An 18,170-nucleotide genomic window follows, 5' to 3' on the forward strand; every position below is an offset into this window, starting at 1 on the left:
TTAGACCCCATCGGCAGGGCAGCTACCCAGCGGGCTGTGGAGGAGTTCGGCTCGCCTTTACTGAGGATTAAACTCGCCCACGCACTTGAGCACACCTCATCGTCACGCTACAACCAACAGCCGCGCTGTCAGTCCTGGGCTGGGTCTCCTGTTCAGCGTCAGAACTTCTGCGTGAACCCCAAAGACCACTTCGCAGAGAGGAGCCAGGCTGTTTGTGGGCTCCCTCGGAGCCCAGCGTCAGACCAGCTATCCTCCCAGTCCAGACAGTCCCAGAGTCCTCTTCACTGGTCAGGAGAGGACAGAGCGATGGCAGGAAGTCCAGCCACCAAAAGACACGTTTACAGGAGCTGCAACAGGAGCACTTCACCGCAGGGAGCAATCCTTCAACTTGGCAATAATATAATCGAGGGCTTGAACCAGTTAAGTGACAGTAAATCCTCCTCTCCGGCTCATAGCCCTGAGGTTGCCCGCAGGCTCGCAGAGGAGGCCACTAAAGTTTCTACTATTTTCACAGAGGCAAGAAGGTCCTCATTGCACAATGCTTTAGGTGAGACCGAAAGCATCTCAAACTCCGGAGAATTTCACGATTCAACAAATGCACAACAGTCTAAGCAAACGCTCAAGATGAACATCCCTTTAAACGACCAACACACGCCAGCAACCGACAACACAGACTCTCACCAGCCTGAGAACTCGATCCTGCAGTCGCACTCGCTTGAAACAAACTCTCATAATAATTACGAATCGCACCAGGAGGATTGCGTTCAGCATCACAGCTCCATTTTACCAGCAGCTCAGAGTTCTCCCGCCATCCCTTCACGTGTCCTCCGTCCATCTCATCCTCCCACTGAGCTCAGCTCCCCCATGAGGGACCCCAGGCTATTCCAAGCAGAGCTCCGAGCACCGGATACCCCGACCCTGCATCGCCGGCAGCTCCCACAGTACACCAGAGACTCCTGGTCCCCGGGCCCGGACAAGAGAGGAGACCTGAGCTGTTTCGAGAGAGGGGACTGCACGGAGCTCGCTCGCAGGCTCTTTATCAATCAGAGCGTTGAAGAGGCGCCGGTCAGCTGGACGTCCAGGCAGCAGTGGGGCGGCCAGGTGGAGAGCAGCCAGAGTCCGGAGCCTAAAACTCCTGATCGTCAGTCCAGTCACCGTCGCAGGCCGCTGAGTCCCACAGCGCAGCAGAAACGGGCCGAGCAGCGGAGGAGAGAGATCCTGCTGCTGGGCCCAGTGGCACTGGACTCTGCAGAGGAGGATGAGGGTTGTGATGATGAGGAGGAACAAGGTGATGAGATGGAGCAGCAGCCACACCTGCAGAGGGTGGAGGAGCCTCCAGAGGCGGAGCAGAATGGGGCAATGGGAGGGTCGTCCTCGCGGAGCTCCAGTGGGGTGACGGGCAGCTTGGGGGACAGAGACTGTGTGTCCCCGGAGTCCAGTCAGTCCAGCCACCAGAGCAACGAGACCGGGGCCGCCACCTCAGGAATACAGGTGGGCGCTCAGCTACAGATTACACTTAATACTTAAACACATGTTGATACTTATAACTGCATATTTTTTTTATATTTTAGTTACAATAATAGTTTGATATTTTGGGAAATTTGCTCATTCACTTTTTTGCGAGAGTTAAATGAGAAAATTGATACAACTCTCATGTCTTTGTCTCTCAAGTATGGAGCTCAAAGCAGTTAGCCTAGCCTAGCATAACTGGATATCGTTGGAAACAGTTAGCTTAGCTCTTCTCCAAACTTACAAAATCTATCAAGCAACACCTCTATTCACTATTTTGGACAGAGCCAAGCTAGCTGTTTTTTCACTGTCGCCAGTCTTCATGCTAAGCTAACTAACCGCCTCCTCACTCTAGCTTCGTATTCACAGATATAAAAGTGGTGTCAATATTGATGAGAAGAATGTAAGAATGAAAATCTTCAACGCTTTTAAATTATTTCGGGATCTCTGGGCTTCTGGAGACTTTTGGAGATTTTGCCGGAGGAGCTGTATGGAGCCATTTTATGTGGGGGAAGGGGGGTGAATTGTATATACATGATTGTATTTTTGGAGTGAGCCAGGCTACTTGTCCCCTTGTCTTTATGCTAATCTAAGCTTTCGTCCTCTTAGCTCTGGCTACATGCATCACACACGAACATGAGAGTGGTATCGATCTCATCTTAAGTGAACAATCTGACCTCCCCAAAATGTCTGCCTGTTCCTTTAATGCTGCACTGCAGATCTCCTCCAGTTTTTTTGTCTCTGTGTGTCTCTCTCTCTCAGACGGACAGTGGCTGTGCTGCGCCCGTGCCCTCGCTCCATTGTCAGAGGATCGCTCGTGCCAAGTGGGAGTTTTTGTTCGGGACCCCCGCTGAGGAGGCTGCTAGCAGGGGGGAGAAAAGTGAGAGCACGTCCCCCTCAATTTCATCCAGTTACTGCACTTTCATGCTACACCAGAGCGGGGGTTTCATTCCTTTTACTTCAATCTTCAAGACAGAATATTACAGTGGGATCTCAAGCGTCAGTGTCATTGTGTGTCAGTTAGGGCATGCTGTGCCCTTAATATGGCGAGGTGTCATTTTAAAGCCTGAGATATCTTATACGTCTGTGTCATAGAGCTTCATAGTTCGCTCTGTCAGAAGAGGGAAGTCAGAACATCACATCATCTTCAATATATCATGGTTAATTCCCCAGAAGGCCTCCACTTATCTTCCCTTCATCAGGGTGGTAACTGAGATTGCTTCCACTTTATATCTATAGTCTATCAATCAGTCATGAGTCCTTTAAAGGGGCACTGTGTAGTTTTCATTTACAATATTAATGAGGTTATAATACAAACCCTTTTCCATAAGTGAATAAACAAGCTGTTCTCAGAGGAAAATAAGGTCCCTAGAACACTGTTTGCAGCTACAAAGGTGGCAGGGTCCGCCACATATAAACAAAGTAAAACAGTATGAAATTGTGAAACAGTTTATTTATTTATGCATAAAAATAAATCAGTCAATGAAGATCAAAGTGCATCTTTAAACCATCAAATTACACACACTATATAAAGTTTGACGTAACGCTCTCTTGCAGACTCTCTGGAAGCCTCCACAGCTCCTCCCAGTGGAAACTCCAGCGAGTCTCCCACCCCGACTCCCCCGTCGTCCCTCCCTCTGCTTTCTGCCAATCACGAGGTGCAGCACGTCGAGGTCGAACTGGTGACCCCGCCCCCTGCCATCATCGGGACTTCACCCAAAACCGGCATCATTCGCCGCACGCTGAAGTACTCGGAAACCGACCTGGACGCCGTCCCGCTCCGCTGCTACCGCGAGACGGACATCGACGAGGTGCTGCTGGCGGAGCAGGACGACGGCGACTCTGCGTTTGGGAGCAACCGCAGCGTTCAGGGCACCTCAGGGACAGGAAGCAGCCCGATGGGGGGTCTGGCTTATGGGAGGACAGATGGGGAGGTGGTGGAGGACAGAGGAGGGGGGAGGGAGGATGGGGAAGAGGAAGATGAGGAGGAGGAGGATGAAGAGGAAGAGATGGTGAGCTGGGCCAGTGTGAGGATGCAGGGAGACAACAGGAAGCAACAGTACGCCGCTCAGGAGGAGCCGGAGGTGTTCGGTCACCTTCTGAAGAGGTGAACAGCAACACATCACAGTCACACACAAGCCTGTAAACACACACACGTTCACACACACACACACACCCTGGTGAGCAGGATTTTCCCCTGACCCATATTCTGATCTGAATTTGGATCTCACTCCTAACCTATTTTTCAAGTAGATCATAAACAGGTTCGGAGCCATTTTCCGTGAATTAGTCACAACTCTCAAACAGTACAATACACACATCCCTGGAATAGACAGACTTCTTCACGTTTAAAGGGACAGTTCATCCCAAAATCAAAAATACATATTGGTAGTGCTATTTATCCATCTGTATCAGTGTTTCTCTAACTTTTTCAGACCAAGGACCACTTAACCAATAAAAAATACCTCCTTACGTCCGTCTGTTCCAGAGACATGATGAACTATTCTGTTTGCTCTCTGTCCAGACCGATGGAGACGTTCTTTGACAACCACCACCCCGCCCTGAAATCCCCCATCCTGGTCTCCGGTCCTCGCCTTGGAGCAGAGGACACCTTCAGCCGCCACTTTGAGAGCATCATGGAGTCTCACCGAGCCAAAGGGACGTCGTACAACAGCCTGGACAGCGAGGAGCTGCTCACCTCCAGCACCCAAGAAGTCCTGACCTTTGACCTGCCCACGCTGACCCCTGCCATCCACGCTCCAGTTTGTCAGAGCGCCCGGCAGATCGTCCAGCTCAGCTTCGCCCCGCTGGCGCACGACGAGCGGCCCAGTCTCTCTGATTCGATCTTCACTGTCACCGGGGACTCGGACGCCACCCGAGCGCCGTCCAGCGAGAGGCTGAGCAGCGGATCAGACGATACGCCACCCAGAGGACGAGAGTGTGATCAGCTGGGGAGCAGCTGGTACAGCAACATTACTTTCTCTTTACCGAGGTGAGTTAGCAGCACGTCAAGGAGCCATGATGAATACTGTGACATGTTGTTTTTTTTCCTAAAGCTGTGTAACTAGTCCTGCCTTGCTGTGCTGTGATTGGCTCGTACTTGTTGCCTCTAAGTGAGCTTGAAAGTGTCTATTTTAGCCCAGAGCTCTTCTCTTGGGTTCTGTTTAACCCAAACCACATAAACCAAACCAAACTGACTAAAAACTGAAAAATTTCAGTCAGTAAATGTAGCCAAAAGTATGTAGACACCATATTACGATACGATACGATACGATACGATACGATACGATACGATACGATACGATACAAAGTGCTTTATAAATCCCCCAGGGGGGAAGCTGAGTGTCACCACTTGTTGTTGCTATTGTTTAGTGTATTTATGGTCTGAAGCTGTTTCTGTGGTTTGGGCTGAAGATGTTTTGTCTTCTGTAATTAAAGTGACTTCTTGTTATTGAGTGCAAAACATCCTCACTTGTCATTGTGCCCCCTTATTTGCTTAATATATGATTGTACTATGACAATAATCTACTGAGCTTCAATGTGAACATGATCTGTTTAGTCGGACATGAAGCGAGCGGCTGACAGTGTTGACAGCTGATATGCAGATGACCTCTGCTTTGGTGATTCACCGAGAATCTGTGATATGAATCTGGGTCATGTTTGTTGTTGTTTATCGCTCTCTAATTTCTTCTTTTAATTTTTCATGCCGTTGCTGAAGGCGCAATCTTTTTGGCTTGTCGATCGTCCCAGTCTTGTATACCCGATCTCTCAGGAGCGCCTTGAGGGAAAATCTTTAAATGTGTCCTGAGAGTTTCTGCATTCTGCTGTTTTAACACTTCCTGTAACCGTTTCAAGTTAAAAGCCTTCATTTCTGAGCGAGGCTCTTATGGTGAAACATTTGCAAGATTGTGTTGTGGAAAACTCTTTGACTTGAGAGGTTCAGATTCCCTCGTGACTCGTAGCTACTGCCATTTTTTCTCACTCTTGCAGCAGGCCCAAATCTTATTTATTCATTATTTTGATGGGTTTTTTTTGCTTTTTATTGGGTGATGCAGCACAAAACAAGTAGTGACAGCAGAGACATGACAGACACAGGAACGATAAATAAGCACAAGACAAATAGATGAACAAGCAGATACAAATCGCACATTACATTGTATGTTGAGGGTGTGGAAGGATAGTTGTGTGTGCTCCTTCCATCCTCCTTCATTTAGTCATTCAATAATCCCATTTTTTAAAATTATTATTATATTTTTATTTTTATTATTTTGATGTTAAACTTTAGAAGACAGAGTTGAATTATTATTGTGAGAAACAAAAACACGATGTGTCACAGTCACCGCTACACTCTCATTCATGGACTCTCATTATGTTCCACTCGGGAGCAACTGAGTCATGTGCGACACCTAGTGGTAAGATTGGGTATTACTGGTCTGGTATCAGTTTGGAAATTGTTTTGAAAAATGTTCACATAGGCCCAACCCTTTAGTGCCACGAGCCAAGTGTCATCTAGTCGAGAACTGATCAGCTTCTGGTGGTCAAAGGTCAAAGTCTAAGGTCAGTGTGACATCACAAAACACGTGATTGTTTTTGGACGTAACGTCAAATTTTACAGTGAGACCAGATTTCACACCGAACTAGTGACACCAGTCCTCGGCGTTCGCCTTCGAACTGTGGCGATTGTCGAGATCTTCTGTGCTGCCTGGTTGAACGTGTGTGTGAAACATCCACGTTTTAGACTTTGCAGCAACATCCGTATTTGTAGCATTGTCGTCAGTCATAATCTCATTGACATTGAGCTTCAGGTGATTGACATTGAACTATGCATACTGTTCATGATAAACACATCTCATTGCTCATTCTGTCGTGTTCATAACATGTTCAGCGTGCAGTTACATGTTGGTTTGAGCTCACAGAACGATACAAAACGAATCTAATCTCATGTCGACCTCTTAACCTTGAGTAAACTGTTGGAAGAGCATCATGAACAGCTACAGATGGCAGAGTTTTCTATGCCAATTCTGTATTCATGCAGTTTTCATTGCCTCCTCTCTGAGGTCAAAGCCTCGTTAATGGACTGTTGTCAGTCTCCAGACGGCTGACTGTCGTTCTCCTTGTGCAGAGCGCTGCTGCAGTGCTATTCTGGAGTTAGACTGAAGGTCGCTCGATGGCTGCCTGTGGCCCCTCCGCTGTGTGTGTGTGTGTGTGTGTGTGTGTGTGTGTTTAATATGTAAATCCATCTGTGCATATTCCCAAATCTGTAGGTGTTTGAGTGTGTGCATGCATGTGTATCTGTAGGTGATTTTAGATGGTTGTTTACTGGAAGTGCATGCTTTGTGTGTGTGTGTGTGTGTGTGTGTGTGTGTGTGTGTGTGTGTGTGTGTGTGTGTGTGTGTGTGTCTGTGTGTGTCTGTGGCAGATGGCTGCTGCAGCAGTGAGGGACTCACCTTGACTTGTCAGCGAACCAAAGACTTCATGTTAACTCTCCACAGTCTCTCACCTGCAGTACACCAGACTTTACTCCACATCCAGAACAAAGCTTTGTCTTTGGTTTGTGCACATATTCCTTCATTTATAGCAGAAAAGTCGCTTTCTTCAACCATCTTACATCCTCCTCCTTGTGACAGGATGTAATGGATTCAAACTGTGGCAGACATCTGTGTCAACAGTGTCCCGGGTGTGTTGGAAATGCCTGCCATGGTGTTTATGTGTGTCTGTGAGGTAGTCTGGCTGTGTGAATGTCACCCTAACTAACTGTGACAGCACTGCAGAGGTAGAGCTGGTAGAGCTGCACCAGGTCACTGTGTTGCTTTGACCACTAGGTGGCAGGAGAGGACAACAATCAAGCTGTTGAGCTCCTTTTCATAAGAATAGAGTCTCGAGCAGGAGGGTCACTTTGAGCATCAGGAGCAGAGGTGTGTGTGTGTCTGTGTCTCAAGGTTCAGCTGGTAGTCTCTCTGACAGACTACAGGTTTCATCAATTTCTTACAATAATGATAACAATAACTTTATTTATATTGCACCTTTAAAAACAGAGTTACAAAGTGCTTTACATGCATCATGTAAACAAAGAAAAGAGTCACAAAAAAGGCAGGTAGCAAGCAACTGCAGTGGAAATCACAAATATGAATACAAACAGCAGACAGTGAAGCACACGGACATAAAACAAGTGAACTCTTCAACCTCTTGTGGACAAAATGAGCAACACAAAAGCAAAAACTTCAATAAGGAACCTGAGAAAAAAAGTATTAAAATTATAAAATTATAAAATTTTTAAATGTTAAAAGCACTTTGCATTGTAATTTGTATGAAAGGTGCTGTATAAATAAAGTTTAATTGAAGTTTTATTGATAAACAGTTAAAAAAATGTAGGTCGGACTTTGAAAATGTATCACCAGATGTTTTTTGCCTCTCAGGGCCTCCGTAGTTTTGTGACTTCAGTTTTGACCGATGCATGTTAGCAATCACAAAACAACTGTAAAAACATACAGCAGCTTCATGTCGCTCTCTCCTTTCTCTTTCTCTAAACATAAGCTCACATGTTTCTCTCTGTAAACTTCCTCTTCATATGAGAAATCAAATCACACTGGACCGGCTCAGGTGAATGTTTGCTCAGCGCCGATCTTATCTCAGTCTTATAACTCCCGGCTGCCCTGGAGCGGTGGAATCCAGGAGGGAGCTGATGAGAAAAATATTTCTGAAGGCTCGTCCATACTTTGATAAAAGTTGGAATTCCACCCCCCTCCTGCTTCCCCTCACATCAACTCTTTCAGACGGTCTGCAGCGTGAGACAGTGGCTCATTGTGCCGAGCTGCCCAGTGGACTGAGAGAGGAGGGGATACCGCCGAAGCAGAGGCTGACACCAGGAATTCTCTCAGGACCTCTCGGCATTGTGCTGCCTCTTGATGAGACAATGCTAACAGGTGGCGGCCTAATCTTTTTTGATTATGAACACTCCTGCAGGCCCTGATGAAGCGTTTGCTGTAAACACACTCCACAAAGGCCTCGTAACGTTGACAAAAGGCCACGTTTTTCTTTCAGGAAACACCCAGCAGATATCGCTGCGAGTTTAAACCCGACACCTCGTATCTTTGTTTTCTCTGTAGGTGTGCTAACAGCTCACGCCAGAAACAAGGTAGACTATTTGTCCAACACCCAAGGGATGGATCTACTGAGTGTGTGTAATTGGAGAAGCAAAGGAGAAGGGGGGAGAGGAATGAATGGAGGGTGAAAGAGGGAAGGGAGGAGGATTTTTAGGCAACAGACAAGCCAAGTTTCATGCCATGTTTCGAATCCAAGGTCAGCAGGGGACGGTGAGAGTTTACACAGTGGAACAGGGTGGGAGAGGGAGGGAGGAGTGAAGAGAGGGAGCAGAAACAACAGCAAACAGACTCAGAAGGGGAAACAGACAGAGCAGGACAAACAGCTCTTTTACTTTGGGGGGGAAGGAATCTCGCTGCGAAGATCAAATGACAGCAAACACAGAGGGAGAGTGAGAAAGTGGAGGACGGAGAAAGGGGGACACGTGAAGGAGGCTCAGTCGGACTCAGAACCAGAGCTGAGGAATGTCAGAGTCTGCCGGCGCGTCGGGAGCGGCTACAGGTGTTCATCTGCGTGATGCGTTCAGGTTACGAGGCCAGGAGGAGAGGAGGAGGAGGAGGGGGCGGGCGGGGGAGCGGCGTGAGGCGAGGTGGCGTTCAGGCTGTGAGGACGCAGTCCGTCTTCTGCTGTCATGGTTCATCTGCAGTCGGAGAGGAGAGGTATTCGTCGATCAGGCGGTCTTGTCACAGGTACGTCTCCACCCAGGAACCTGTCTCACCTGTCTGCCAGATGATTTACATGTCGTGTTTGGCCAGAGGGGAAACTGAAATAGTCTGTTGTGTTGTTTGGAAGCCAGTTCACTTGGGAAAAACTGTGTCCTGAACCTGAAGGTCTCTGTGTTTACAGTTTGATGATGTCATGAAGTAGCGTGGGATCATGGGAGTTGTTGTCTTCATTATTAAACAACCACTATTGCAGATAAAAAATCTGCCCGACGTGACTCAGGCAGAAATGTTCAAAGACAAAGTAAAGTTTTAAAGTTTTACTCACAGTATGTTCAGTTGTGTTCACTGACTTCCTTCCCCTCTCTCTGAAGTATCATCTGATGTTTTCCCGGACATTGTAGCGACGGGCGACCAGATGAAAGGCATTGTTACCTTGAGTTAAGTTGTGGATTCCTCTGGTTTGAACATTGTTGTATAACAGAGGTCAGAGGAGTCGCTTTTAGACATTTTAATGAAAATACATATTATATCTTAAAAGCTTACTTGGCAGTGTTGGTTTGTACAGACATTCATGGTCCCCAGAGAAGCATCTTGACTTTGGCAGTCCCCTGACGTAACCTCTAGCGCCTCCATGAGGTTGCCGTTTGTGTTTTTTGTGTCTCAAAACCAATTGCATATACTGCCATGCAAATTGGGACCAACACTTAAAGCCCCCAGAGGATGGATGAGTTTTCCTTTAGTGTCACCAGCAGGTCAAAGCTTATATTTATCTAGTCAAGATATCAACATGTACTTTATGTATTTTGGTGCAGACATTCAAGGCCGTCATTATAATACATGTTGGAGTGGACAACCCCCGCTCAATATCAATCAATCAAATCCAAATGCACCCAAGTTAGCTAAAAGGCTAGTTTTCATCCACAGTCTCTTTGCCTGATGTATCTTAGAATGATAAAAATAACACAATATATACATTGCAATGGTTAAAAACATACAAGATTGTGGTAAAAAAGCATTTACAACACAACTGAACAACCCTGAGTGGACAAAATCCGATACCAGGTGATACAGGTGCAGTGTAGGTACACCTGCATCATGTCAAAGGTGGATCAATATAGAATCAGGTGACATAATAACAATCCTACCAGTCTTAGCTGTACATTGTGTGCATGCTAGCAGGCTAAACTAAGATGTTAAACGTTGGAAAAAAATAGCATATTAGCTGATTTTGGCTCACGGCACTGCTGTGTCTCGGTCCAGCCTCTCAGCGTCTCTGTCGTTCGTCCGTGTCCTCAGAGCGTACTTTCTGAAACTCGTAGCTTTCTTAACCAGTCAGATTGTGTTATTAATGACTGTTTGCTCTGGTGTGATTTCGCCCCACTTGTTGACAGTATGAGGATGTGTAAGTGTGGGAAGCGAGGCCCTGGGACTGTGGGTTTTGTTGGCTTGTTCCTCACGCTGAGAAATCCAAATGAGAGCTCCACTTGTTCAGGAAGTGTTTCTGGCTTTTTTTGAATACAACTCGGGAGCTGCTGGACCGTCGTCATTGTTTTTCTCCGGCCGGCCGGCGTGACTAGAATTGTCACACAGCTCTCGACGGCTGCGACAAATGTCAGCGTCACGTCGCATTTTAAGTAACTGAACTCGGAGACCTCGTTTCTCTCGTCCGTACTCCTGCAAAAGCCGGAAAAGAGGATCTGTCTCGGGTCGGTGTGACATAACATGCTTAAATTATTATCACAGAATAACTGAGATGTAATAAGTTTTGCACTTCTGATCTGGCTAATGCTTTGAAGGGGCTTAATCAGGAGGTGATAACAAGAAAGTGAGAAAGCTGGCGAAAGAGGAGACTTTGAGTGCGGTTATTAAAGTGTGTGATGAAGCCATGTGTTGTGTTTGAGTTTAAAATGATTTGCAAATATGAGCTTTGTTTACTACCGTGTATCTTTGACCCCTCACATCCTTCTCTGTCCACTCACCAGTCGTCATGCATGTTTTATTGTATTTTATTGAACAGAAATTGATCTTTTTTTAAGCTTTTTCATCTCCTCTTTTTAGTATTGTGGTATTAAAACATCACACAGAGCTGGAAACTCTGATTTAAGATCAGCGCTGCAGAGATCAGATATTAGTATTATTAAATTATTAATATCCTGGAGTTATTAGTTTTATTATTACATCACCATCATTCTTTGTTCCTCCTTTTTTATCCCTTTTCTCTCGTTCCTTTTCAATTATTTACCAACCTCTCTAATTTCCATTTTCCCCTCCTGGTTCTCTTCATTTCCCATCTTCTCCTTCCTCTCCACTTCCTGATTTTTAATCACTCGCTGATTGATTAACCTCTGACCCCCCCCTCTCTCAGCAGGGACAAGGCCCGCCTGGCGACCGATTCGGAGCTGGACCAGGACCTCAGCGACAGGCTGGGTCTGGGCAGCAGCGACACCCTCACCAACGGAAGTCACCGCGCCGACGTGGCAGCCGCCAAGCGTTTGGCCAAACGTCTCTTCAACTTGGACGGCTTCAGGAAGTCGGATGTGGCGCGACACCTCAGCAAGAAGTGAGCTGGTAGAGCGTTGTCATGGCGAAGCTTTTCAACTAAAAGGTTTTTTTAGTTGAAAACGTTCAAAAATGAACTAAAAATGGTCGACTTGTGAATAAATAGCAGTTTTGACATTATGATGTCTATCGGGGATCCTACAGTTTTAAAGAGCACTTTCTTTTTTTCATCAGCAATCCATATTTTAACTTTAATTCAAGGCAGCCCGGGTTAAGATTCTGCCTACAAAGTGCTGTTTTAGCAGATCTGAACTCTTTCGGTGCTTCCAGCTCGATCAGCCCGTCAGTCTGTCAGCTGCTTGCTCGTGCTGATGAGAAAGAATTTGGGATTAAAGGGTTTCCTCACCCTGTGAATCTCTTCTTTTCCTGGCCTCCGGTCCGCATCTCCAGCTGACTGAGCCGGTACACACCGACTGACTGACAGCCCGAACTGAGACCACACACTGAGCTGAGAAAGCTAGTATTTGAACATTTGATTGACGTTTCGTGCTTTTGTTTTAATTTTTTTGTCTCCTGTTGTCCTTACGTCGCTGTTTCCCCTCTTTTACATGTTATTTTATATCCGTCTGTCTGCAGTAATGACTTCAGCCGTATGGTCGCAGAAGAGTATCTGAGTTTCTTCAACTTCACAGGCCTCGGTGTTGACCAAGCACTGCGGTGAGAACACAATGTACAATGTCTAATTGTTAAAGAATGAATGTTGACATTTTTGAAATTGTGACTGTGGTCTAAATGTGTGTTTTCCGCCCATCACGTGGTTTTTAATCCTTCCCTCTGTGTGATGGTGGCTTTGATTTGTGTTTTTAATGTTTTAATTTCATCTTTATTAGTATGTGTTGGATACTCTGCACTGTTAAACACTGCTCTCTAGAGGGCAGCTTTGTTCTTGCATTTGGAGTTAAATGACAGTTTGTACAGTATGTGCTTTTATTTTATTAATTCATATATTAGTTATACTGAGCAAATATTATCCATACATTCAGCTCAACTTTAAATTTATACAGTTAAAGGCATTTAAGTGTGGTTTTACTAGTAATTTGCTGAGTAACACTGACAAAAAGTGTGTTTTAAGATCATATTTTCAAAGTAAAAGTATTATTCAGCCTCCTGTCACATATTTATGTCACAGCATTGCTGCTCTGACTGTCCTGTGTTTGTGTTTGTGTCTGCAGGACTTTCCTCCGGCAGTTCGCTCTGATGGGAGAGACTCAGGAGAGGGAGCGGGTGCTGTCACACTTTTCTAAGCGTTACTTGGACTGCAACCCAAGAGTCATACCATCGGAGGGTGAGTCGGCTGCTGCAGAGGAGCTGTTTCATAGAAACATAGAAAATATACGTCTTATATCTGCTCCTGAATATTTGATACAGCCAGCCATTCTTAAAGTGGCTGTAATCAATATTTTATACCAAATTGAAAAAAAAAAACAATGTGTGAGAGACGTAGCTGTAGAGAATTATCACCTGAATCTGCAGCTCCGCTCGACTTTATGGGACGTTATAGAAGTTTTATCGACCTTCGCTGTTACATCTCTTTTTGTCCCCCGAGCAAAACATATCCAATAGACGTCAATTCAACGCCTTTGACGACGATGGAGAGCCACAAGGAGAGCTTCTGTGACGTCATTCATAGACGTCTTTTCCTGCATCGAGTAAAATTTGGCCGCTATAAAAACTTTAATTTTGAACAGCAAGAAAAATTCTTCATATTTCTGTAACTGAAGTTGAAAAGATGTCTAAAATTACAAGGTTCAAACTTTTATTTTGAACCTTGTAAGGACGTCACTCGGACATCAATGCTGAACGCTGAAAAGATGTCTGAAAAGGATGTCACAAAAACTTCCATCCTGGCTCTCCAGTGGGCGTCGTTTCAAGGTCGTCGAAGATGTTGAATTGGTGTCTTTTGGATCTGTTTCTGCTCAATCTTTCACAGTTATTTTTCAATCGCAACAGTCACCTGTTTTCAGAGAAAAAGCTAAAATGGGGCAGATTATAGTCAGTAATTCTTTTGTAATCTGACAGCACGTAATCCCAGTTACATGTTATTCATTGCATCCAACCCAAAATACTATTAGACGACATATATGTATATAAGTCCTGTATAAATGTCTGTAAATTGACAGCAAAAGCAGTTTTATTTCTATGTGAGGTTGTCTCACGATCATGCTGACTTGCTGTTTTCATCCTATAGACGCAGTTCACACTCTCACCTGTGCCCTTATGCTGCTGAACACTGATCTACATGGTCAGGTGAGTGATGACCAGTGTGTGAACATGTGTTTCTGTAAGCGAGATGTGAGAAAATCGACTGTGTCATGAGTGTGCAGGTACAGCAGGTGTTGCAGACAGGCGTGCTCAGTCAGGCGACAGATAAACAAATAAAATAAGTTTGAACAGCTGCAATCTCCCCTTAAAGGCCCTTCTGATTAACTTTGGAGTTTTGGGAATATAAGACTGTGATCTGTGTCTGCAGGTCTGCCTGCTGAGCTTCTTTCACTATCATTAATCTGATTCTTCTATAGTCAGAGCCTCACTTTGCAAAATCTGGGCCATTGGCGGCTCTCCTCAGTGATAGTTCAGCTCTGCGGATGAATGATTAATTAAAGAGGCTACAGAGGTGACTGGATAGAGGATCAGCTCCTTTAGGGAAGAGTGGATCAGAAGTTTTTACAAAAGTTAACAGATATACTGTAAGTTTGATCTTTGTTGTGACCGTGGTCATCATCCTCATCATGGTGGTTTGATTGATACAGGCTGTGAGCTTTTTACATTTTTTAATTCATCCAGTTTATATTTAGTGTCCATGAGCCCAGTATGACGTCCACAGATTGCTTGTTTTGCCCGACCAACAGCAGTACATACATGTTTAAGAGATGAAAGTCTAATTTCTCTGATTCCAGCTTCTTAAATGTGAATATTTTCTGGTTTCTTTCCTCCTCTATGACAATAAATACTTGAAAATCTTTGAGTTGTGGACAAAACGAGGCATTTGAGGACGTCATCTTGGATTTTGGGAGACACCGACATTTCATTTGTGGAACAAACAGCTAATCGATTAATCAAGGTGATAATAGATGGATTAATCAACAGTGAAAATAAGTGTTAGTTGCAGCCCAAACCAACTGTGTGAAGTTTATTTTAAAAGAGAAAAAGCAGCAAAATCCTCCTTTGATTTTCAGAATTTCTGCATTAAACTGTAGTTCATGAATGGATTCATTGGACAGGATATTATTTGAAAATTGTCGAACAAGTACCAATAAGACAGATGAAATTCAGAAGTAATATCGGCTGTGGCTCAGGGGTAGAGCCAGCGTCTTGTTATCGGAAGGTCGCTGGTTTGATTCCCCTGGTCTGCATGTCGAAGTGTCCTTGGGCAAGATACTGAACCCCAAACTGCTCCTGACGTGCTGGTCGGCACCTTGCATGGCAGCCACCACCATCAGTGTATGAATGTATGAATTACTGTAAGTCGCTTTGGACAAAAGCGTCTGCTAAATGCCGTAAATGTAAATGTAAGATCACAGCAGACTTTCCTGGTGCAACCTTTTTAAATCCAACAAATGAAACCAGACTTCTCAAATATTAAATTCTGTTTAAATCAAGCAGCCATAAAAATATTGTGCCTAAAAACAATTTTGATACAAATCAGAAATGATCAGATTGAGGTAGAAGAAACAAAACTTAAGAATCTGATGAGGTATTCAATGTCAGCTGTCGCTACTCTGATAGTTTAAAAAAACTGTGGATATTAGCAGACTTGGGTCGGTACCAAAAAACTGTTGAGGCTGATTGCCTGCCCCTTTAGACGAATCACTTCAGCGCTAATCATCATCATGATTAACGCTGTTACCATTATTATTCCAGCTGTTCCAACTAATACTGAACAATCATAGACAAATTATGGACAAATCGTCGTATATGAATCATCATCATCCTTGTTTTTGATTTGACCTCACATTTAATTTGATACGTTAGCTCATAACGGAGCGAGTGTAAATGATTGGGGTTAACTGCTCTTTCAGTTCGTTGTAATTTAATTCAGGTAGTAAAAGAGGTTTCACTCAGTTTCTGACAGCAGAGCCTTTATTTTAGAGAAAGGTGCTTGCTTTAAAAATTAATTATAAATTGACTACACATTCACAGAGTTAATTGAAACAGACCACATTAAGGAGGCAGTCAGTGTGAAATAAAGAGTTTAAAGAATGTGTCGTGTAAAATAAAAATTAATTATATTTGTCTCCTTTCAGAACATCGGCAAGAGGATGTCGTGCACTCAGTTCATTGGCAACTTGGAAGGACTGAACAACGGCCAAGATTTTCACAAGGATCTGCTTAAAGTAAGCTACTTTCAAGTCGAAAATAGCACACGCACACACACACAGGCGCACACACGCACACACACACACATGCACATGCTGTCATACACAGACACACATCCCAAATGAGAGCGAGCAGACTGTGTGTGCCAGCATTGTATTGTCCCACAGATCTGTGCGACTGAGCCTGGCTGTCTGCTCGCCGCTCACTGCCAGCTGGCGTTCGCCTCCTCTCCAGAGGCCTCCAATCACAGGCCTGCCCGGGCCCGCCACTTCCTGGTACGGTCCAGCCTCAGCGTGGCCAGGAAAGACTAATTGTTATGTGATCTGGAGACAAGGAGAACGAGACGCAGCCACCCTCCGGGTATCTGTGCGTGCCTCCGACAGCATTAGATTAGGCTATTAGCGTAACCCAGTTGAGTTTGGTCGCGATAGATGGTGAACCATCAGACAGGGGTCAGACGGAGGCCTGGGGCCGCGTGATGTGGCGAAATAACCCAATCAGAGCGGGCTGCCTGTCCATTGGTGCACCTAATGATGATGTCGCTGATTAGTTTTGTCTGCTGAGTGGTCCGTCAACATGCCACAGGCCTCCAGAGTGCAAGTCAACAAGTTGTAATGGGGTATTTATAATGCATGAGGGAGAGAGAGAGAGAGGCCGCGTCCGTCTGCCGAGATGACGGGAATGAATTCAGAAATGAAAAGCTGCGTGTTGTTAAGGGCAGATTGTATCCACGCTGCGAGGCAGGCAGAGCAAGAAACAAAGACATGCATTAGCTGTTTTATTAAAGCTCGTACAGATCCAGGAACAGCCGTTTTAATCATGCCTTCTACCTTCCACAAGCTCCCGCTCTTTTATTCCCTTTCTCTCTCAATGAGACTCTTTCCCTCTCTCGGCCTGCAGCTACACTCTCTTTTCTTCTCTCCTCTCATTCCCTTGTTCTGCGATTCTCTAAATGTTCTGCCTGCCCACTCTCACTTGCACCTTATCTTGGCTCTGTTAAGCTCCGCTGCAGTTTAATCTCTGTCTCTAGTCTGTGTCTCACTGCCACCTTTATCTGCACTCTTTCACCTCCGCCCAGTTCTGCTCGCTTTTCTTTTTGCCTTCCCACTCCTGACCTATCATCTCTTTTCCTAAAGCTCTCTGTCCTCTCCTTTTACTTTCTCTTCTTTTCTTCTGGACTGTGTTACACCAGCTATTCATGAATCCATTTTATTGTTTTTCAAGCCGCCCTAGATGGTTTTACAAAATCAGGATGCAAAACATGCCCTTATATGTACATTTAAAGGTGCTATCTGTAAGAAAAGTTGTTTTTTGAGTCTCATTCCCGATGTTTTGGGATGGCGGCTGGCCGATCCTACAATCCCAAAGGTATTGAGTCTCAAATCTCACCTTTTCTTACAAATAGCACCTTTAATGACCTGTCCATACTGCTCATGAAGAGGTCCCTACCCAGCGTAACAACATTGTAAGAGACGTGAGATTCAGCTGAATCTACACTTAAATGAGGTTTTATCAGTCTGAGTTGGCCAAATCAAGTGGCGATCTTCCAAATTTACTTCAAAATGTCCTCTTTGTGTTGATGTGTCGATGGTTGGGCCGACAGCTGACAGTCCTGACTTCTGTCATCTTAACGCTGTGATTTAAAAGGCGCTCCACAACAAACAAGTAAAAAGTAGTAACCATTTTTATTTTGTACAGCGTGAATCTTCTCAATCAACAGCACATTTTGCTTATCTTTCTTGTTTTTTCCTCTCCTTTTTCTCAGTTACTGTATCGCTCCATCATTTCCTGCTACAAAATGACCGCCATTCCTCCCTCCCCTCCCCTCCATCCTTGTATCCCTCATTTCCTCCGCTCATTTTCTTGCTTCCCCATTTCCCCTTTTGTATCTGGTATCTCGTGTTTGTGCGTGCTGTAAATACATTAGGAATGAGCCGGAGAAATCCCTCGTTTTCATCCCTGCCGCTTCGTTCTGCACAGCAAACACACACATGTACCGCATATCTCACACATTGTCTC

General features: G+C 45.0%; 1 pseudogene; it reads left to right on the forward strand.

Annotated features, from left to right (window-relative positions):
* The first annotated feature begins 3,542 nt into the window (after positions 1–3,542).
* Positions 3,543–18,170, forward strand: part of LOC141015228 (PH and SEC7 domain-containing protein 1-like) — a 47,324-nt pseudogene continuing 32,696 nt past the window's right edge.

Source organism: Pagrus major, chromosome 20 (genome assembly GCF_040436345.1).
Source record: "Pagrus major chromosome 20, Pma_NU_1.0".
In the NCBI taxonomy this organism is placed as follows: Eukaryota; Metazoa; Chordata; class Actinopteri; order Spariformes; family Sparidae; genus Pagrus; species Pagrus major.